Source organism: Mus caroli, unplaced genomic scaffold, assembly GCF_978045245.1.
Source record: "Mus caroli unplaced genomic scaffold, Mus_caroli_1 scaffold_8, whole genome shotgun sequence".
In the NCBI taxonomy this organism is placed as follows: domain Eukaryota; kingdom Metazoa; phylum Chordata; class Mammalia; order Rodentia; family Muridae; genus Mus; species Mus caroli.
The window spans coordinates 52,307,684-52,332,461 of record NW_028227263.1 but is presented as its reverse complement, the minus strand read 5'-3'; the positions used below and the strand labels follow the sequence as shown (position 1 = coordinate 52,332,461).

General features: G+C 35.8%; 1 pseudogene; it reads left to right on the top strand.

The window, feature by feature from the left end:
• Positions 1–23,095: 23,095 nt before the first annotated feature.
• LOC110298993 (non-histone chromosomal protein HMG-17 pseudogene) lies at positions 23,096–23,368 on the top strand (annotated as a pseudogene).
• Positions 23,369–24,778: the final 1,410 nt, after the last annotated feature.

Below are 24,778 nucleotides of genomic sequence, written 5' to 3'. Positions count from 1 at the left end.
TGCCTCAGTTCATCTTAGGAGTTCTCCCCATTTCACATAGATTTAGCTGAGGACTGAGATGTGTAGCATATATCATGTTTGAGCTAAAGTGAAAAGTCAAAGCATTAACTTCTGCCTTCTGTGACTTCTGCTCCTGTTAGAGATTTATTGGTGATTAAACCTTATCTACTATCTAACTAATAGTACAACTGGGCAGAGAAAGGGTCATTAAGTAATCTTGATTAGTAATGAAAATGATGTAAGAATTTTGATTGAAAATATAACTTTGAGTCTTAGTTTCTGTGTCTCAAAATATGTCTCTGAATTTGAACTTCATTCTGAGTAGTGAAGAGAAGGATGAAGAGATTCTTCATTGGCTCCTAGGATTGATCTATCTATCTATCTATCTATCTATCTATCTATCTATCTATCTATCTATCTATCTATCTACTTACCTACTTGAGAGAGACTCCCTGTCTGCTATGGAATGGCTATGAACTGGCCTGCATGACATTGATCCTCCTTCCTGCTGCTTCAGTGCTGGGAATACAAGTATAAGTTACAAGACTCTGTTAATGTTTCCTTCAACTCAGTATTTATTGAGCATCTATTATATGTAAGGTGTAAGAACAACTCTGGTTTCCTAGGATAAATCATAAAGGAATCACCACATTTACCGCCTCTAGTAGAGAATCTGGTTGTGTACACATTTTTCCCACACACAGACATGCACATATCAAATCTTTTAAATATTTCTCCATCTACAATCTCCTTTCCCAAAATATCATCGATTTTATGGACAGCCAATGTGCCCACTTTCTGATTCTCTTGATTGCTAGTCTATTCAGCAGTTAATTATAAAACTGAAAATTTTTCTTGAATAAATGAAATATTTTCCATATCAATAAATAAAATCTAAATCCCTGACCCTTAGTTGAAACGTTCCAGATATTCAGATTCTGTAAACTTTATCAGCTTGATTTCTGGCCAATAGCAAAATCAAAATTTGAAGCTTACACAATAGCCTCTGTACGATTTCTAAAAATACATTTTTAAAATGATCTTTCCACCTAGAAATAGTTGAATCCCTTTTCTTCTTGCACTGAAACCTCTCTCTGGTACATTGTCTATTTTATACTCATTTGCTTACCTTGTGATAAACATCATAAACTCAGGGATTATTTCTTTGACTAATCAAATAAGGTCCTCTATCAGTCATGTTATTTTTTCTTATTGAACTGGCCTATTTTACAAAGGCTTTTACGAAGGTTGTTTCAATTTAACTCCATTTTCTTGTTTGCTTCTCTGTGTTACTAGTTTATAACTTTCAAAGCTGAAAATTCTTTTCTATTCCCCAGTGTTTATTTAGAGGTAATATTTAATAAATATTTATTAAATTGATTTGTAACACATTGATTGATTGTATATTAATGATACCTGATTACCAAAGAAAAAAGCCAGAAGCTCAATTTAGTGTGTATTTATTATTCTTTCATTTCTATTTTCAACATTTATAAAAATAAAAGATCAAAATGCATAAGATTTCATTCATTCCTTCAATGTATTTAGGATAAAGGCTGAGCTGAAATTCAACCTAGAGTAATCTTAATGAAAAGAGATACATTTGGTGAACTCTGGGTTCAGTGAGAGATTCTGGCTCTATAACTAAGACAGAGAGTGATATTGAAAGACACTTGATATCAACTTTTTGTCTCCACAGTCACATGAGCAGATGTGTGTGCATATCTTCATATATATATATATTTGCTACACACACATGCATCTAAAAAGCATAATCTTACTCACTGATATAGGGAGTTTTTAAAAGCCATGCTAGCACATAAAATGACACATTTAATAGAAATGCAATTGAGTTCATTATTTATCAAATACCTGTCTACCTTAAATAAATGCTAAAATCATTATTGAGATAGTTTACATTATTTTTTATCAAATGTTGAAGTTCATTGTGTGAAATCCACTTCAGTTTGCATGGCAAAATTATATTGCATCTGTAATACTTATTTAAATTTATTAAAATTTTTAGTTGAAGAGTAGATTTCATGCTAGACATGGAAGCGCACATTTATAATCTGAGCACTGAGGAGGCAGAGGGGAAGATCCATAGCTACAGGCCAATCAGAGTTACAAAGACATAACCTACCTGAAAAGCTAAAGCTATTTGTATACTTCCTTTGTATGGATACACTTCAAAGTTTCCAATAACTTCGTCAATTACTAGGATTAAAGTTTAAATTTCTATAAATAAAACTACATCGGATTACATTCATTTTCTCAATCTCACTATTTACTTTTTAGTAAAAGTATTCAGTAGCCATGGGAGATTCACTGCTGCCATGTCCAGCAATGAAATCGAAATCAGAAATGTGTGAATGAGTCCACGTACACTTTGTTTTCTGAATTTACAAAGGGTCAAATTTTTGATAAAACTATTTGTCTTTCAAGCATTCCCAATAAGGAGTCCAATTTTCCTCTGTGATCATATGCCCAGTGGAAGCAACTGTGATGATGAGAGAGTGTACAAAGAGTTACACTCATTATAAACTCAGAATGGTTTCCTAGAAAAGACAATTGCATATCGATTGATTCAAATCAGTTGCCCAAGACTGTAATGCCCGATGAACAGCTGAGGTTTCTGCTTCCAGAATTTCTGCTGTTGTCTGCTTAACCACCACAGAGTGTCACTGTGGGCTGAAAAGCCTTCACAATCAACAACCAGGCCTGGATAGAAAACAAAGATGAGCGATGATCAATTGAACTCCCCAGGGTTTCTGGCTCTTCTCCTCATTTCCGACACTAGTACTCTTCAAAATCCATAACAGGTACATGAGCAAAATTAAATCAGAGCACAAAACTACTGAGACTACCTACTAGATAAATATCACCATTTTTGAAGAATCTGAAATCGCACATATTAGTAAATGTAGAGTTGATTAATGCCAAGGGAATAAGATGAACTCTTAGAGTAGGATGCTGCCAGCATGAAGAATACGATCTTGTCTTGATGTTTTTCTCCTGCTGAATGGTAGATTTTACATCTGCTTCTTTTGATTTTATGGTGAAAGACATAATATTAGAATTTTGTTAGTATGTTTATTCCTTCCTTAATAATAATAATTTCTAAATATATTTGAGACAGCTCAATGTGGAACATCAAATTCATGAATGCATGCTGTTCACATGGACGGAAATGATATGTCAAACATACGCTAACTTATGAGTGAACATTGACTACATTTCTATGCCTTTTATTTTAGTGTGTGTGTCTGGGTGTGTGCAATACAGATTTTCCCTGAACTCACAGAAATTCTACTGTCTCAGTCTCCCACGTTTTGGAATTATATGTATGTCTATTTCCTAATACTACTGAAGAACTCTGGCCAAGGCTGTTAGCACCAAGGACCACCATCCCAAGATAGAACTATCCAAAGTGATATGTGCCCTTTGATAACAGTCCTCAATCTAGAAAATCCTGGATAGGCTTACCCATGGGGCAATTTGGTGGAGGCATATATTCAACTGATATTTTCACTTCCCAAATGATTCTAGCTTGTGTCAAGTTGACATAAACTAGTCAGAAACACAGATGGATATTTACCCCAATTCTATATTCCAACATAGCAAAAACTTCACGAGTTTTTATAGTAACAGAATAAAGGAAGTCATAAATTAGTAGTTGCTTTTCAAATAAATTAGTGAAAATATTAAGTTGGAGTGGTAAAGCCAAGCTGAGGAATCTTGGATACAGGTCCCTGATACTCTCTGATGGCATTCATCAGCTTTTTTAAAAAATTGGATATTTTATTTATTTACATTTCAAATATCATTTCCATTCCCAGTTTCCCCTCTGCAAATATTCTATCCCATCTTCCTCCTCTTGCTTCTATGAGGGACCTCCCTCACCCACCCACCTACTCCTGCCTCACTGCTCTAGCATTGCCTTATGCTGGGGCATTGAGCCTTCAAAGGACCAAGGGCCTCCACTCCCATTAATGCCAGATAAGATCATCTTCTGCTACATATGAAGCTGGAGCCATGGGTCCCTCCATATGTACTATTTTGTTGGTGGTTTAGTGCTTAGGAGCTCTGGGGATCTGGTTGGTTGATACTGTTGTTCTTCCTATGGTTTGCAAGCACCTTCAGCTTCTTCAGTCCTTCCCTAACTCCTCCATAGGGGTCCCCGTCCTCAGTCTGATGGTTGTCTGCAAGCATCCATCTGTATTGGTCAGGCTCTGGCAGAATCTCTCAGGAGATAGTTATATCAGGCTCCTGTCAGCAAGAACTTCTTGGCATCATCAATAGTTTCTAGATTTGGTGGCTGCATATGGGATGGATCCCCAGGTAGGGCAGTCTCTGGATAGCCTTTCCTTCTGTCTCTGCTTTACTCTTTTTCCCTGTATTTCCTTTAGACAGGAGCAATTCTGGGTTAAGATTTTTGGGATGGATGGATGGCTGTATCCCTCAACATGTGGCCATGCCTAACCTCTGGACATGGCCTCTACAGGTTCTCTTTCTCCTTTGTTGTGTAGTTCAGCTAATGTCATCCATCTTCAGTCCTGGGAACCTCTTGCTTTCCCTGCATTGGGGACTTTCTGGTGGCTACCCCTAGTTCCCCATACCCACTGCTACATACTTCTGTTTAATTTCCTATCATTTTTTTATTTGTGAAAACAAGGGGTTTCTTAAATGAATAAATTTTAAAAGTTTTTATGTTAGTCACAGAATATCATGTCAGAGAGTTGTTTACAAGAATTAGATATTTACAGAACAAAAGATAGCCCAAGATAAGTAGTACTTAGCCTCTGGACGTACAACATTCTAACTTCTCCATGGTCATTGAATTTCTAGTCAATCAGCATGTGTACTGGCTAGTTTTATGTCAACTTGACACAGGCTGGAGTTATCACAGAGAAAGGAACTTCAGTTGGGGAAATGCCTCCATGAGATCCAGCTGTAAGGCATTTTTTCAATTAGTGATCAAGGAGGGAGGTCCCCTTGTGGGTGGTGCCATCTCTGGGCTGGTAGTCTTGGGTTCTATAAGAGAGAAAGTACCCAAAGAGCTAAAGGGATCTGCAACCCTATAGGTGGAACAACATTATGAACTAACCAGTACCCCAGAGCTCTTGACTCTAGCTGCATATGTATCAAAAGATGGCCTAATCGGCCATCACTGGAAAAAGAGGCCCATTGGACTTGCAAACTTTATATGCCCCAGTACAGGGGAACGCCAGGGCCAAAAAGTGGGAGTGGGGGGATAGGGGAGTGGGGGGGGTAGTGTATTGGGGACTTTTTGGATAGCATTGGAAATGTAAATGAGGAAAATACCTAATTAAAAAAAAAAGAGCAAGCTGAGCAATCTAGGGGAGACAAGCCAGTAAAGAACATCCTTCCATGGCCTCTTCATCAGCTCCTGCTTTCTGACCTGTTTGAGTTCCAGTCCTGACTTCCTTGGTGATAAACAATATGGAAGTGTAAGCTGAATAAACCCTTTCCTCCCCAAACTGCTTCTTGGTCATAATGTTTTGCCCAGGAATATAAACCCTGACTAAGACAGTGTGTTTAGTGGAAGTCACAGAATCTTTGAGAAAACTTATATAAACACATATGAAAAGCTACATTTTCCCAAGAACATCAATCCCTCTGAGTCTATCTATCCAGTCTCCTCATCTACTTGCTAGTGTTCAGAAATTTTTACATGGTATCTGGTTTGATAATTAAATATTTTCCAAATAAAGACAAACTGAGCTTACTGTATTCATATTTTTACATATGTGACAGAATAATTTGATATTATATATACTAAAATGTTTACTCTAGTCAAATCAATTTCAAGTTAGTTCACCTAGTGGACTTGTAATATGTGTAGGAAAAGCAGGTAAAAATCTCTCACAGCAGATTTCTGAATAATTATTTTGAACTATGGCCCATATGCTATCTATATATTAGGCCTACATAGTTACTAATGAGTTCAATATGACCCTTGAAGAATTGGCCATAGTTTCCTGTTTTCTCATTTAAAAAAAATTTCCCCTTTAATTTTTTGTAGAAATCTTAATACAATTACATTATTCTCCCTTTTCTTTCCTCTCCCTAACCCCTCTCATGTGCTATGATTGCTTTTTTTCAAATTCATATATTTTCCTTTAATTGTTGAGATACACACACACATTCTTAAATATATAAACACAATCAACTCATACATACAATTATACATTGTTACGTGCATCCATGTGGTTTCAGAAATAAACACTTGTTATTGAAATCTAGATTAGAGGGCTCCTCTCTGAACAAGACTATTTTTCTTGTTTTCAGCATTCCTTAGCTGTCTGTGGTTCTTAGGTGGTCAGTAAACTTCCCAACTTCCATGTCACTATGTGTACTGCTGTCATCTATATTTTTGTCCTTTTAAAGTAATCATAATTATCAAATTTTTTCACTCACTGCATGGAGCTCTCACATCAAACATTCCTTTCCTCTGGATCTTTAAATCTTTATGCCCCCTCTTCCACAAATGTCTCTGAACCTTAGAAACCAAGGTTATTTTGTAAATGTACCAGTTTTGACTGGACACAACACAGTCTCTTGTTTTCATCTGTTTGTGTTTCTTGTACTGGACCCTGATTACAAAGACAAGTTTGTTTGATGAGGTGTACAAATGACTTATCAGTAGGTAACAATAAATATTTTGAATATAGTTGGTGATTATGCTACTCTAATATCTGGTGTTTATAAGTTCTTCTTCATGGTCTATGACTTCTAAAGCCCTAGGTAATTGGATACATTTATAGTACCAGGCATGACTTCTCTCTTTCATAAGAGAGTGGTTCATAAGAATGTGTGTGTGTATCTCAACAATTAAAGGAAAACCTTAAGTCCAATTAAAATCTGTGATTACCTCAAGGTATATATGCCACTATTGAACCCTTCGTTTTATTTCTCTATGCTTATTGTTACTGTGGTTCCTAGATAGCATGACTATGGGTTGCTCCCCTGACTTTGAAACTTTCTTGGTCTTTCTAGTCCTTATTTGGTGGTGGGGATGGTGCTGTTTGTGGTTTTGGTTTTCAGTATCTAGTGATTAAAATAAATCTAGAACTGAGATAATGAATTTTAGATGTCATGTAGACCAGACTTGATGCCCCAGGGAACAGACGTGCTTGTGGGAGTGGGTTGAGAGTGAGTCAGCAGGTGGGGTTCATACTCTCAGAGGCAGGGGATGGGGAAAGGGATGAAGAACTCAAGGAGTGAGGACCATGAAGGAGACAATTTTGGAATGTAAATAAATAACATATCTAATAAAACATAAATTTTAATGATGTGTTTTATTTTTGGGATATGTATACCTTTGTATGAGCTTGTTTATATATGCATATGTATACAGGTATCTAGATAGACCAGAGTAGTGTGGTAGATCCTCTGGAGCTGGAGAGCATTGACCTGCTTTCTGTTGGTATCTTGGTTTGAGTTTTCTTGATGTGATGAGACACGATGACCACTGCAACACTTAGGAAGGAAAAGACTTATTTAGAGGTGGCTTACAGTTCAGAGGTTTAATAGTGTCACACCTTGGTGATCAAGGATTCAAACACATGAGTCTATGAGGGGCACTTTTATTCAAACCACCATGAACATCATGAGCAACATGGGAAGGAAAGAATTTATTTCTACAAGAGCTTACAATACACCGTGAAGGGATGTATGCAAAGGAACTCAAGACATGAACCTAGAAGTGAGAAATGGAGCAGGGTTTATAGAGGACTGCTGCTTACTGGCTTACTTAGTTAAGGGCAGTTATAATCCTTCTAATGTGGTTGGTGGAATGAAGTTCTGGTTCTTTGGAGGAGAACCACATGCCCTTAACTACTGCTGTGCCATCACTCTGGCCAACAAATGATAAATGATTTCAAGAGGAAAACTTCAGCATAAATAATGAAAAAATAAATCTTGTATTTTCTACATTTGACAGACTCTAAACTTTGAGCTTTGATGAATATCCAGTCTTCTAAGGGTATGTCTTTGGGGCCATGAAATCACATAGTACAACAATGATCAATCCTTCTTTCTTTACCAGCTATATTCTTTTTCTCCAAGAACTGGAAACTACCTTTTTATTTCTTTTTAAAATAAAATAATGAAAAGATTCTCTGCTCTATATGTGAATTGAATCATGGTGACATGTAACTTCTTGGATGCTTTCATTTATGAAATGATAGGGGTTTCTTACAAGTGGGTACCTGGTATTCTGTGTGGAGAAAAATTGTATCCCAGCTAGCTCTGCCCATTGCTCATCTCTGATCTTGGCTTCATTTTTGCTGGTTAGAAAAAAAAAGAAAGAAAAGAAAAGGACTCTGGATGTGCTTTATGTCCTGAACAAAAGAGACAGCATGGTTATCCTTCAAAAAAACTCCTAAATCCCCAAGGAAGGATATATTGGCTGTCCTTTCTCACCTATGTGCTATTCCTCATGTTCAAGGCATTTTCCTAAGGAGAAACTCAGCTTGCCTGAAGATGCTTTGTCCTGCTTCTCTATAATTAACAGGCACCACAGAATTTCTTCAGGTTTGGCAATAGGTATCTCAAAGACATAACATATTGAAAATTAAAGTGGATTGAAATCTTTCATAAGAAGAATTTAGTTATTATAAAAAAATCATTGTATATAATCTAAGCTGGTATTTTTGCAAACTATTTCAATTTCTATAATGTCTACTTTAGAATAAGCATATCGATTTTTGATCAGTGAGGATAAAAATAAGACCAACTCATCTATTAATTTTATTAAAGTAACATGGAATTGAGGCAAAAGAGTTACATTGAATGAAAGAGTAATGAATGCTCAAGTATAAATAGGGCATCTATATCATACTCCCATTTCCTAAGGGTCATGGATCATTGTGGATGTGAGAATAAAAAAGTCCTATGAGACAGTGGCTTTGGATGCCTACAAGAAAAGTGTTCCAGAGAGCAAGTTAGTTAAATACTCATATGGACTGATAGAGTTTATGACACCTGCACAAGGTCAAGCCAGTCAAAAATCTGGAATGGAATTAAAAAGTAGGCACAAAATACCACACCTAACTAAAACTTTCTTGGTAAGGAATAGCTGCCAAGAGTGGCAGAGACAGTTGTCGTAAAGGTGTGGCTCATAACAAGTTCTATTTGCTCCAGCAAAAGACCAAATATCCAGGACCACTTAGGCAATACAAACTTGCAATTCATTGATTAAAACAATGATAAAATTGGCACAGAGTTGCATGGGTAGGGAAGGGGAAAGAATCTCAGTGGCATTGGGAGACAAAATGGATATGATTAAAACCTACTATATGAAATACTTAGCTAATAAAAGGAGGGGAAAATAATGGGTAGAAAGCAACCCTTTTTGGATGTTTAAAAAAGAGGGAGGATGCTACAGCTATATAAAGATATAAAGGCCATGATTTTTGTCATCCGTGTCACACAGCATACTGTGTTTATGTACACTGCCATGTCTATTATATCAAACATTAGCTAAGTTTTCAAATGTATGTTCTTAGCCTCTCAAAAAATTGTCTTTATACATTAAATTTTAAAAGACAGAATATTGTTTATTTTACCCTGAAGATTTAGCATTTGACTATCTTCCTTTTAGCACACTTATCCAGATACCAATGTATGTTCACAGTCTATAATGATGGCAAGAATTTCACCTATATTCCTAAGTAAGTCAAAAACCTCTGCAGCTCTATCAACAATAGTGAGGCATCAGTTTCTGGTCATAATGTCAAAGGTCTTTTCTTTATCACCTCAGATTTTCTCTATAAAGGTCAAACTTATTTCCTCTTAATAAACACCATTCCTGAATAAAAACTACATAAAATCTGGTTGGTTCAAATCTTTTCTGATATCAAACTGCACAAAAATATTCTTTTAAATCCCAGCTAGCAGTGAAATATATTATACATCAAACACATCTTAAGAAGTATTTGTTCACTAAATGAGAGTCCACAGTACCTGTGAACCCGTGTCTGCTAAGCTTCAGTGATATTTGGAAGGGTAAACAAAACCTGAATGTTTCTGAGAGATAGGCTTCAATAATTTACCCTGACCCAATATTCAATAGAAATATAAAAAGCAAGGAAAGTGTTAGTGAAAAAAGAGAAAAACTGGATGTGAATATAAATTATACATGGTGATTACATAGATTATTTGGTTAAATCTAGCTAAATGATCTGAATTATAAGAGCCAGTAATCACTGCTTTAAAAGATTTCCCCTAGAAATAACAAATACAAATTTTACAACACATTGTTTTAGTAATAAATTTATATTTCAATAAGATGCTATTGTCTTATCAGATGTTACTATTTAAGTTGCGCATACTTTTAATATTATCTCTAGTAAATTTGTATATATTGTCTTGAAAATAATAAATAATTTTAATTGATTAAAAAGGCCTTTCAAAACTGTACATTAAGTTGTTTAATATGCATGTCAATTCTTTGGTTTGCATTGCTTTTTGGCATTATTAGATTACCATGCAGAAAATCTGCTGACTGCTTTTCATAAAGGTAATTTGATGGCTAAGAATGTCTATTTCCCATTTAGTTTGAACATGCAAAATAAGTATAAAGGGCCCATCACATCTCAAAACAATAACTACTATTAAAAACATAAACAACAGATGATGGTAAAGATATCTGGAAATAAGACCCCTTGTTTATTGCTAACGGGGATGTAAATTAGTGAAACTAATGTGAGAACTGGCATGTGATAATCCCTGACAAGCTAAGTATAAATTTTTATATGATTGATGCAGTTATGACATGTGCATTTATATATGCAAAGGAATCTCTCAGAATACAACAAAGACTCCTGGCTATCTATATTCATTGTCTTATTATCCAACAGTCAAGATACAGAATGATTCTAAAGTCCATCAGGAGATGAATGTGCAAGGAAAATCTGAGTATATCCAAAATGGAATTTTATTCACTCATAAAGAGTAAGACGTTGTACTACCTGTGTGATTTATAATCTAGAGCAGGGGGAATAGATGATAAAAAATTGATTATTTGTGATCATCCATTCACTTATTGCATTGGTGTTTTTGGGACAATTTTACTTTGTAGACCAGTCATTTTCAGAAAGCACTAGCTTGAACTTGCAGTAATCCTCCTGTCTCAGCCAGGCAGGTGCTGGAATTATGGACATGAAACACAGCTAAGAGTATCGTTTTTATGATTACATTATCGACACAAAAAATTGTTGTTTTAGTGATTTTAATTAATTATTTCCTTAGCTTGATCCCGTGTTGAGACTGATAACACTGGTTGGATGAAAATAGAAAAGAGGGATAGAAATATATCATGCTAAAAAATTCTTATATCAGTTGACATGACACTACAAATACATGGTGTTCATATTCATGTAAGCAGGTATATTTTTCTAATTTACATTTTTATGATCAGTGTCAATAATTTTTAATAATTTCCATAAGTTTACTGATGATGTTATGTTAACTTAAGAATTTTAAACATATCAATAATTCAAAAGCTTCAAATTGTTCCACACAATCAGAACAGTGATAGCGGTACACAATAGGTACCTTCCTCATGGTCACGCTAATCTTAATTACATGTTGGTCTACATACTCATCTAACAGGATTCCATGATTCGAATGTGATTTACAGCCACAAATTAAGTAATTGTCTGTGGAACTGCCAGGACTTTGGGGATTGCTGATATGAAATTTGATTATTCTTGTAGAACTTAATGTGGCCTGTGAATAGAAACCAGCTCAGAAATTCATAGCCTGTTTTATTGTCTCTGCAGACTGGCCATTTAGATCAGGAGAGAGAAAAAGAGGAAAACGTATTATCTGTCTCAGGACTGTGGCAGGAAAATGAAAAGATTTAGAAAGTCATAAAAATTACTTGAGTAAAAGCAGAGTATGGAAACAATTTGATCTGGGTTATTCTTCATTCTTCTTGAGTTTCATGCGTTTATCTAAAGACTCCAGAACAAGCCTTCAGAACTTGAACTTTTGTGAATACCATGATCAAAACTGCAAATAATAAAAATTTATAGTCCTTCAACAAAAACAAAAGGTGAAATAGGTCTTCTAAATCCTGTCAAATTTATTGGTAGAGACAAGTGATTAATATCTTGTTATTGGTGGGTGATAAATATAAGAATTTATATTCTTGTTCTGGTACAGTACACACTTGGTAACCCCATTTTGATGGATTATCTTCCTCTTCAGATTGAATATTTCCTCTATTATATTTTTTTGACCTTGAATAATGATCCTAAAGTTATTTAATTTTGTGATAGAATATTTTTATGCATCCTCCAATTTTAGTCCATGGTTTTGCTGAATATAATATTGTGGGTTGACGATTATGGTCTTTCAGGACATGAACTACATCGTTCTAACCTATGAAGTCTCTAAATGATTCTGTTAAATAATCCAGTATTATTCTAATTGAACTCTCTTTAGAAGTTAGTTGATCTATCTCTCTTGGAGCATGCAATAGCTTTTTTGTGTGTTTTTAATATTTTTATTATATAAAATATAAGCCATACTTATATGATGTTACTATTGTATATAAACTACAATATATCATGAAGACATTGTTTTATGGCTTTGAATGTTTGAATTTCTGTAGGATTCTTGTACCTGGGTGGGCATCTTATCTCTTTCACTAGTTCTGATAAATGTTCATTTTTTTAAACTGAAGATTTCCTCTATGCCTTGCTATAGAACTCTTCTTGCTCAGTCACTATAATTCAGAAGTAAGCTTGTTTCATGGCTGTCTTAAACTCTCCTATGTTTTGTTTGTATTTTTATTTTGTCTGCCATCTGTGACTTAATTAAAATATTTTCTTCATTGAGTAGTTGCCATTCCACTGACATTAGTACAGTAATTTGTATGTTTTGCCCCCATCCCTCACAACATTATCTTAAATTCCAAGAAAAAGAGTTCTGTTAACTTCTCATTTGTTCTTCAGAGTGCCAATAGTGTATAACTTTGCACTTTATAAAATAAATTCATTTCAATCCTTGCCATTTTTATGTTTCAACATCACAATTGATATTTTCCAAAAAACATTTCTCCAAATATTCAGTTACATTGAAATCTTTAGGAGAAAGTTATTAATTATCAATAGAGAGGAAGCTGTTGTTTTATTCTAAAGGATCTTCTCTAACATCATTTTGTAGAATCTTTACATCACCTATGGCTCTAATAAATCCTCAGAGAAAACTTTAATTCATACATTTGTTTCTATTAAACTGAGGCTTTATACCACCACACTTTCAGAATTTATCAGAAGCCTAAAATCAATTCTTCTTGCAGACATTTAAATGTATGCTTTATTAAATTAAATTGTCATTTATTTTCAAACAAACAAAAAAAAAGAAACCAGCTCAGAAATTCATAGCCTGTTTTATTGTCTCTGCAGACTGGCCATTTAGATCAGGAGAGAGAAAAAGAGGAAAACGTATTATCTGTCTCAGGACTGTGGCAGGAAAATGAAAAGATTTAGAAAGTCATAAAAATTACTTGAGTAAAAGCAGAGTATGGAAACAATTTGATCTGGGTTATTTAGAAGAAATGGACCAGAATAACTTCTGTCCAGCAGCTCACAGAAATATACCCACCTGGCTTGGAATTTTATGCAACTGTGGAGAATCATATGTTCCTTCAGATCTGCTAACAAAGCAATTTTAAATTTATCAGCCACTCCCACACCCACACCCACCACTCCCTCTTATAAGTTTGAATTATTATTATTATAGTGTGTACATAAATAAAATGACATACACACACACATATATATATGTATATATGTATGTATATATATATAATGCATATATATAATATGTGTATATATGTATATATATATATATATATTACATTTAGGAGAGAAGTCAAAGAAGTGTGGAAGCTTCCATTACAGAGATACATAAAGATACACGGAAGCACAAGAGACACTTTCCAAAAATCTCACCTAGCAATGAAGGTGAATTTTCTATATTTTTACAAAATTTTCCTCTATCCATCACTACCTGCCAAATTATGTAATGTAGCCAAACTTTATTTTCCTTCAAACATGTTCTTCCTAAGAGGCAAAAACAAATACTTTCATCAAGACTTAACTTCTTTTATTTTCTTGTAATTTTTACCCTATAATCCTTGATAATTTTATTAAATACTTGTTGAATTCCTAGAAATTTTATTTATTTATTTATTTATTTATTTATTTTTATTCATTCATTCATGCACTCGTCTACTTTTAAGTAACAGTTTAGTTAATTACTAGCTAGACAGCTAATTACTCGTTTGAGATAGCGTCTACTGATTTTGCCCAGGCTGCCTTCAATTTCAGGATCCTCGTGTCTCAGCCTCCTAAGAAACTAGGGAAATAGTGTAATCATCACATCTGACTCTGGAGGACTCTGCATATTGCTGTGAGCAAGAATGATAATATAATTTTATTCTGCTAAACCACCACAGAAAACAGATAGTAAGCAAATAATAACAAATAAATCAATAGTACACATTAAACAAACAGAGGAGAACTATATTGATTGAGCTTTGCTTCAAATGGGATGTAGAAAGGTGTTCCTGTGGGCAGTCAGGTGAATGAAGGAGATCTTTCTACAATTGTCATGCTAGCTCATATGTAGAATAATATAGACTGTCTGATTTCATAGTATCACTTACTTATTTCCTCAACCATGAATAGTATAATATAATTTCCTCAGATAGGTTGCTCCTTATTTCAACAATAAATACATACTGCCTTTTGAAGTCATCTTTTATATTCACCTACTACCATGAAATGAGGTCTTACCTGATATCCTAAATATTTCATAGATGAAAGACCAATGCTATTGAAATATAATAGCTGTCTATTGTTATATTGCAATATTGTTACTAAGTAAGGCCTAATACTGATAACTGACTGTGGGTCACAAGCTTAATGTTCATAGTTTATAACATCCTTCAATTTGAGCTTTCATTGAAGACAGACATTGTAAACATACATAGTGTGTCTAAGTGTGAGTCTGGGAATCTAATGATGTTGAAGAAAGGTTAAAACCCTATCCTCTACCATCTGGAATAATTTAGATACATATCATAGATAGATAGATAGATAGATAGATAGATAGATAGATAGATAGATAGATAGATACATAGATACATAGATACATAGATTCATACATACATACATACATACATACATACATACATACATACATATGGGAGGCTAGTCTTTTTTTTACTAAAGACAGGTTACTTTCTTATCCTTACCTTTTGCCAGCAATTTTGAAATATTTAAAGTTGTGATAATAATCACAATGACCCACTCCTGTCCTAAATCATTGTGTCCTCAAAAAAATCAATACATAAATAACAAATAAAATCCACTCGTGAGATTTGGGTGATATTTTATGAGACTCATCAATGTTAAAGTTCCAGTAGGCTAAGCCCATCACTCACCAGTGGTCTGGTGCTTATTTATAACACAGGAAAGCAGCAATGAACACAGTTTGTTCATATTCAGGAAAACAACTGAGTTTTGTCACCATCAGCAGGCACTGAGGCTCCTCCCACTCACACTGGTGAATCACAATGTCTATCTTCCCTGCCAGTGAAGTATTCATATAAATTGTCCTTTTATATTCTTCAATAGAAAAAGAATTACATCTTCTGTGTTATTAAATCAACATTAGGTAGTAAAAACCCTCATACTCATTAGAGTTCCAGAGACGGTTTTTCCTGCATGCCTTTTGTTTTATTACATTCTAAAGAGTTATATAGTTTATATTTTATTTCCATTTATGAATTGTTTTATATGAAAGAAGATTATGAGGCATATCTGATAATATTTTTTTTTATTTTTTCTATTTATCTCCTGGGTAAAAAATATATCTTGAGGGATATTGCTTTTGCCAAGAGGGAAAAAAATCTAATTCTCTCCAGTAAAAGAGAACAAGATTAAATTGGGATGTGTGTCAGTAAAGTTTAAGCTTTATTGACAAGGATGTTATATCATCGTGTAAGACTCTTGCTAACTGTCTCTTGAGATAGCCTAAAGATATATTAAATGCACCATGACATAGAGAGGCAGGCCCTGCATCTCACTGTATGAAAAGACTCATAGCAATGCCTTCCTCTGCCCCTTCAGTATGTTTTGAACATCCAAGAAACTTTAGAAAGACTCAAGAAAGCATTAACGTAATAGGCCAGTTATGGAACTTAAGACTTAACTGGACAAATCCTAGGCTGAGAAGAACAACTCATCCTGTTCTCTGAGGATGGCGCATTCTTAAATTTATCCCTCAGCACCTTAAGAAAAATCTAAATTAACAGGTTATCAACAAAATGCTTCCCAGTTAAATAAAGTCAGACTTAGGAATTTGAAAGTGGATTATGACTTGGTCAAAGTCTCTTCTAAGGTGACTGAAAGAAAGAATTACAACCACTTGATTTGTGTATGTATTTGTATGATTCACTCAGCTTAGTAGATCTTCAAGAGCTATTTGTGGCAGTCATGGTGGCACAAGCTTTTAATCCCAGCACTTGGGAGGCAGAGGCAGGTGAATTTCTGAGTTGGAGGCCAGCCTGGTCTACAGAGTTAGTTCCAGGATGGCCAGGGCTATACAGAGAAACCCTGTCTCAAAAACTCAAAGCAAACAAACAAACAAACAAATCAAAAACACAACAAAAAGAGATCTATTCATATTATGGCTCCGATTTGTGGAAATTGTAATAGATATTTGTGAATACTATTGACCCTCCTCTTCTTGATACTCTATATACTGACCAAGGACAAACTAATTAGAGGTGACATATAAATATAGATTTTATTCCTAGAGCATTTATCATACCTCTAGCATGATTATCTCTCTGAGTTTGGGTCTTTTAAAAATCAAACTTATACCCTGTTATCACAATCCTTGGTGACTCTGACAGGCATTTTGTCCGTTGTTCTGTCCAGTCTCCATAAAGTCCAGAATGGGCTATTAATCCTTTAATATAAAAATCGAATACTCTCCAGCCCATGCAGATCCTTTACTAACTATACTAGAACAAGTGAGGGCCCTTGTTCTCCTCTGACCATGAGCACATGTTTCTGCCCATGAATCCTCACCTTCTTAAATTATAGGCTTTTCCATTACGCCATTTCTGAACATATGACTTTGAATCAGCAGAGTGCTGCACATGTTAAATTATATGGCTATGAACCTACAGCTTAAGGGCCTGTTGACATTAAATTATGACATAGACTTAATATTCATCTTGTCTCGTCTTCATTCTTAGTACTTGATCATATTCATATTCAAATCCATATCAGTTCTGCCAGTTTCAGTGTATGTGTCTCCTGTGTTTTAGAAGTTAGTTCTGTTCACATCTGAAAACTACAAGATCTCTTACACTCTATCAATGAGCTGGGACCCTTCTTTACCACTATCTAGAGAATCTTCCTTCTGTCTGTATTACATTTTCTCACAAAGATGAATTCAATTCCTCTCCTTCTAAGTGAATTTTTGGGTGCATTTCATAAGGATCTGTCAGTGTAGTTTCCCTGTGATATCAGTGGTACATTTGTGTCATTGTATTTTCCTTTCATTCTTTGTTTTGTGCCCCTTGACACTCTAAATTCTTAAAGGCAGTGTGAGCTGCTGCCTTTTGTGTCAAATTGACACATCCAAAAGGTAGGATCCTCAGCTGCTTAGGGAATCCCTCTACCTGATTAGCCCATGGGCAAGTGTCTTTGGCATTTTTTTTTTAATGTTATGAGAGCCCAGCTCACTATCTGTGGTATCACTTGGGACTGGTGGTACTTGGTTCTATAGGAAAGCAGGGTAACACAGTGAATGGAGCCTGGGGACTCTTATGGAAGAGGAGGAAGAATTACAACCCCCAAGGGGATAGGAATTTTATAGGAAGACCAACAGCATCAATTAGCATAGATCCTTGGGACTCTCAGAGACTGAACAACCAACAAAAAACATACACAGGCTGGACCTGACGCCTCCTCTCTATCCAGCACATAAAAGCAAATGTAGAGCTTGGTGGATCCTGAACAACTGGAGCAGGGGCTATCTCAAAAGCTGCTGGATGTACATGGGATATGTTCTTCTAGCGGGGTTGCCTTGGCTGGCCTCAGTGGGAGAGGTAGCACCTAGCCTCACAGAGTTGATGTGTCCGGGACAGGGGATACCCAGGAGAGCCCCTTCGCATGCAGAGAAGGAGCTGGAAGATGTGGGAACAATTTGAAGGGGGGCGTTAATAGGAGGGGGTCATTGAGCAGGATATAAGGTGAATAACTCAAAAATTTTTTCAAAATTAAGAAGAAAAGAAACAAAATCAGGTTAAATAAGCTATGATAACCAAGCCAGAAAGAAGCATCCTTCCATGACCTCTATATCACTCCTGCCACCAGGATCCTGCCATGCTATGTTCTTTCTTTAACTTCCTTAAATGAGGATCAATGGTGTGAAAGTACAAGGAAAATAATCCCTGTTCTCCCCAACTTGCTTTTGGTCATGGTGTCTCTTCACAGTAATAGAACAGTAACTGAGAAAGAACTTGGTACCAAGGATTGGGGTGTTACTATGATCTAGGTCTAAACAACAATGGAAAGATTATGCAATTCTAATTCAAGGAAGGAGCCAGTTTCTAGCCCCACAAAGCAGAAGATCATGGCAACTTGATCACATCATTCTGGATTTGGAGTCAGTAAGGCTATAGAAAAAGGGATTATGGAATAGTTCTCTTCTGTTAAGGAAAGCCACCACAGCTAAGTATTTAGCCAGGGAGTAACTGCATAAAGGCCTGGGTAAACTATTGCATAAAGGTCCCAAGGTGAAGCCTGGATTACCTTGGAGACAGATCCAAAACTGTTGAAGATATCAGATATAGGATTCCTGCCATGGAGAGCCGAGATGAGTATTGAACCTGCCCAAGAGGCTGAGAAGTTTTGCAATCAGCAAACCTGGAAGGGAAGACTCATTTAAGGCCTTTGCATAAGATACAGACAGAATATCTGGTGTTTGCCCTGCTGATTTTCAGTCTCACTTTGATCCAGTATTTCCTCACTATGCTCCTGTTCCTTCCTTTTGGAATGGTAATGCATAATTGGTTCCATTGTATGTCAGAAGTCTGTGATCTGCTTCTTGATTTTTATTTTACAGGGGAGGTACATATAATGGGTTGCTATGAGTCTCAGAAAAGATTTTTGTACTTTGGACTACTAAACAGCATTGACACTGTGTAAGATTATGTGGATCATTGAAGTTGGATTAGGTACTTTTTGCATCATGATATGGCTACAAGCCGATGGGAACCAGAGAATTGGATATAGTTGTGTCAATGAGAATGGCCCCATAGGTTTATATTCTTGAGTTCTTACTCACCGGCATGTGGATATTTTTGATAAGAACTGGAAGAAGGGTGGTCTTTTGGGAATACATGTGGCCAGGTTGTGGGGAGTCAACTAGAAGTAAACTTCGAGGTTTCAAAGTCTGTAATCAGTATGTCTGATTAAAGTAATAGAACAGTAACAAGATACAAAGGTTCTTCGATGTAAATATTTTGGAATGAAAGAGGCTTATTAGACATCAAATAATCTTCCCATCCAGGATTGCTGATTGCAACACTTCTCAGCTATTTGGGCTGGTTCAACACTCATCTCAGCTCTTCTTGGTAGGAATCCTATGGCTCTGATTTATTCAACAGTTTGGGGACTCTAAGGTAATCCAGGCTTCACATTTCAAAACTGCTCCACCACCAAGGCTATTTGATTTTACCCATGGATTCTATCACCTTCTGGAAGTGTGAGCTCCAAAATAATAATTTCTTTTATAAGAATTGCCTTGGTCATTATGTCTGATTACAGCAACAGTAATAAGGCACAAAAGTTCTTCAATGTAAATATTTTTGAGTGAAAGAGGCTTATTAGACATCAAAAAGGCATACAATATTTTCCAAATATTACAGTTAAATGTTTCCTAATTTTAATTTGTGATTGAGTGAAGGGATTTCACTTTAGCATTTTTTCCTGTTTTTGTTTACTAGCCTAAACTACTCCTTCTTGTAAATATTCACATCAATCATTTTGTGATCATATTCCTAATTTTATTCATTTTGATCCCTCAATTTATAGACATACTTATTGTCCTATAGAAAGTTGAAAAACACTTTAATAGGGAATGCATTTAATTTTTCTGTGTGTGGTATTTATTGTATCTGAGTACATAATGTGAATACTTACAGCCATCCAATAGACACTGAGTGAATGATTAATGTGTTTGCTAGCTTTACATCAACTTCACAGAAGCTAGCTACAGTCATTCAAAAGAAGGCAACATCAATTGAGAAACCATCTCCATCGAAAGTCACTGTATTTGGACACACAGTTCATTTTCTTAATTAGTGATTGATTGGAAGAAATCAACCGGGTTTGGTAAGTAAAGCCAGTAAGCAGCATTTCTATAATTCTTCTGCATTATCCTCCGACTCCAAGCTCCTGCCCTCACTGCTTTTGATGATGAATGTTAAGTGGAAGTGCGAGGAACATAAACCCTGTCCTCTTCAAGTTGCTTTTGGCCATTGTGTTTCATCATAGTAATAGTAACTCTAAGTTAGAAATCGGTAGCAGGGTAGTGGGATATTGCTAAAATAGACCTGACCATACTGTTGTTGGAAGGATTATTGAAGATTTTGAAATTTTGGAATGGAAATGCCACTGAGTATTCAAATTTTCATATGCTCTTCTATGGAAGCATAGAAGATAAGATTATTGACATAACTGCAGACAATGTAGGCCTGGCTCATGAAGATCCAGAGGCAAGTTTGAGAGTCTTTTTAGGACTTTATCAGTACCAATGCCTGTTTTGGAATAAGAATCTGGGATTCTGGTTAGCTGGTACTAAAGAAAATGTCTGTGATTATTAAGTTATCAGAACCATTAAAGTGAAACCTTTCTTTTGCTGGGATATTTGATGTTGGTCACTGAAGCTGAAAAATTAGCAGTGCTTAAGAATATACCAGTATCATTGAAGTAAAATCTTCTGGGAAGTGTTTCTCCAGGCTCAACATGGAGAACCTATCTATATTCCAGATGTGACCAAACTGTAACTCATACCAGCAGCTGAGCTTAGTCATTTTTAAGAGTTTCCCAGGTTTACTAGTTTCTAAGGCATGGAAGGGTAATGGGAACACCTGGGCTTGGCACTGTGCAAGGCCATTGGTAAAGGTTCACCGTTGGTAACAGTTGAAGCCCCAGGAAGGAAGGGGTTTGGGGGAAATTTTGAGGCTTGGTACCAAAAAGAGAACCTAGGGGAGGCTATTGGTGAAATCGAAGCCCAGTTGCAGTGGAGATCCTACCATTTGTAGGTGTCAGTACAGTGGAAAGACTACCAAGGACAGGAGCCATCTTAAAGTGGAGTCAGTTGTATGTGTTACAGAGGATGGGAGCAGAAAATGATCCAAGCCTTTGGAGGATCCCAGGAGATGTTGGGTGATCTCAAACGTTAGAAACTGAGTTACTTATACTCGAGTTTAGTTTTGTTCTGTTCAGAATGAGAGAGTGGCCTGGTTTGTTCTTCTCTAAGTAAGAAGACATTTATCTTATTTAGATTTTACAGGAAATTTTTATAGGAGAGACTTTGAAATTTTAAATATATTTTTGGACTTTTAAGAAAATCAGATTTTAAAAGTCTGAATTTGAACGTGTTTGAATTTGCAAAGAAAGACTGCAGGATTAAATTATTTATCCTTTAATTGCAATATAATGTTAATGTGTCATCTTTGGGACAAATAAGAATGTCAACATTCTGATTGAAAAGTGTGTTTGCTGCCAAGTTGACAAGGGCTCAGTCATGGTTGCTTGTTTTAAGTCATCATGATATAACCTAGAGTCATGTGAATAGAGGGAATCTCAATTCAGAAAATGCCTCCATAAGAAAAGTCTGTGGGGTGAAGAGAGAGTTCAGCAGGTAAGATCACTAGCTATTGTTATAGAGGACTCAGGATCAATGCCCAGCACCCACATGGTAGTTCATACCTGTCTGTAACTCCAGTTTTAGGGCTTCAGACACCCTCACACAGACATACATATTCATTCAAAAACCAATAAACATAAAATAAAAAGAATAAAAAAGTAGTATAATTATAAAAAATAAAAGTCTGTAAGTAGGCCTATAAATGAGTTTGTTTGTTTTTAAGTAGTAATTGATAGAAATTTTCAATCCTGAGACAGATGGTCCTGGTGTCTATAAGAAAGTAAGCTGAGTAAGCCATAAGGAAAAAGCCAGTAACCAGCACTCCTTCATGGACTCTGCATCAATTTCTGCCTGGTCCAGCATCTTGTCCTGCTTGAGATTTCATCCTTAACTGCTTTTGATGATGAGCTGATGATGGATGGCCATTTGAGTGAATTAAACTTTTTTTTTCACCATGTTGCTTTTGGTCATTGTGTTTTATCATAGCATTAGTTCCCTAACAAATATAGTTAATTAGTTCCACACATGGTTTTAAATATATTCTTTGATGTATCCTGGCTATATGGGAGTATTAGCAAGCATTTACATCAAGTACAGCTTGACAATGATGTTGTTGCCTATGTTTTCATGCTAAAATACCTTGCAACACTCACTTTAATGGCATGGTAGTGTTGTAGTGCACAGATGGAGGCCAATGTTTATACTGCAATAGAATGAAGTGGTTTTTCCATAACCTGACTCTAATGAAAGTCCTCCAAATACTAGTGGGGAGTTTCCCTTCTAACACTATTTTCTGTCAGTGGATTTATCAAATTTCTATTAACTCATCAGCACAGTCTGACCAACAACATAAACATGACTGACATTAAGATGCTAGACAGTGTTCTTTATATAAAATTATTGTGAGTGATGAAAACTCTTGTGTCATAGAGCAATTAATTTATTAAAATGAGGTTACAAAGCAAGTAAATGGAGAAACCCTGCACTGGGATTTTCTAGAAATTAAAACATAGAATTGGGAAGAAGTAGCAAAGACGACCCCTGAACGGACCAAACCTACATGCTGTGTTCAGCAACAACATCCCCTGCAGCCACCATGATCAAAAGAGAGGCTGAAGGGGATGCTAAAGGAGACAAAACCAAGATGAAGGATGAGCCACAGAGAAGATCTGCAAGGTTGTCTGCTAAACCTGCTCCTCCAAAGCCAGAGCCCAAACCTACAAGGGCCCCTGCGAAGAAGAGAGAGAAGGTAACCAAGGGGAAGAAGGGGAAAGCCAACGCTGGTAAGGATGGGAATAATCCTGCAGAAAATGGAGATGCCAAAACAGACCAGGCACAGAAAGCTGAAAGTGCTGGAGATGCCAAGTGACCTGTGTACATTTTTGATAACTGTGTACTTCTGGTGACTGTACAGTTTGAAATACTATTTTTTATCAAGTTTTATAAAAATGCAGAATTATGTTTTACTTTTTTTTCTCTTCTCTTTCTTTCTTTCTTTCTTTCTTTCTTTCTTTCTTTCTTTTTTTTCTATATTGTTAGCACACAGAACACTTTATTACTGGATCATGTGTCAGTAACAAAATCTCTCCCAAGCTGGATTGAGGACAGAAAACCTCTTTCCCTGATAATTTTGAAAGGCTCCTGTTGGTTCCCAGGAGAGATATCCTGGTCTTGACCTAGGTGGCCACCAAGGTACAACCATGCCTTGTGGTCTGGGAAAACTCTAAATTCATTTTCATATCCTCTTCCCCCTGTACTATCAACATAGACTTATTTCCCTTAAAAACCAGAGACTTGTTGGAACCTGGCCCCCCAAATGAGTATTCCAGTCTATTGGGCGATGTGGACTTTGCAGTGACTTCTCACGTGTTCTCAGAAGAGCACTGGTTCCTTTTATAAAACATTGTGGATCTTCAGATTGATAGTTCTGCCATGCTCGTTTCCTGAAAGTCACGGTTGGCTTGTGAAAAGTTGCTAAACAACATCCTTAATGTGAGATGTCAACCCTCACTCTAAGTTACTTCCCCCTTTTCAAAGCATTGAATGAAGACTCCATTGAGTTTTATAGTGGCTTTCTGATTTTGGTAGTCTATACAAGAAGGGAATTTGGAAGTTCTTATACATTGTTGATTGTCTGCCCATGTCCTGCCTGAAGTACCATGATTTTTTGTGAAAAGTATCTTTAATAAAGCTGGTTATAGTTAGGCTTGGAAAAAATAAAGAAAACATACAATTAAGTAAAAAGTCCGAACTGCTTTGGTTGCGTTCCTCCACAGATAATTATTTTGTCCTACAAGAGACAAAAAATATATAACTAAAAATAATGTCACAATATAGATTTTGTTTTTAGTCATGTCTAGAAGAGAGATTTATTGGTAGATTTTTTAATAGGCAGCATGAGATAATTTAAAGAAAACAATAAGAAATGACAAGAGTCAGCTTAGTGAATATTTTTGATGTACAAAGAATGAAAGCTATAAAGGGGTATTTTATAAAATAACAGCTTCGGAGCATTAAACTTAAATCATTGTTGAAACAAATGATACATACATTACATAAATAATATGTGTCTGTTTCTTATTTCCCTAGTTCTACATGACAAAAGATGTCACCAATCTCAGGACTTGGGAGGAAAGGGTAGAACAACCAGGATTATCAGTTACTGGAGAGCTTGAGTTTCAACCACAGTGCCTGAGATCCTGTCTCACAATGAGCAATGTAGTTGTTTCTCTTAGAAATTAGACATATAGTTTTTCTCAGTTCATAAGCACTATGCATA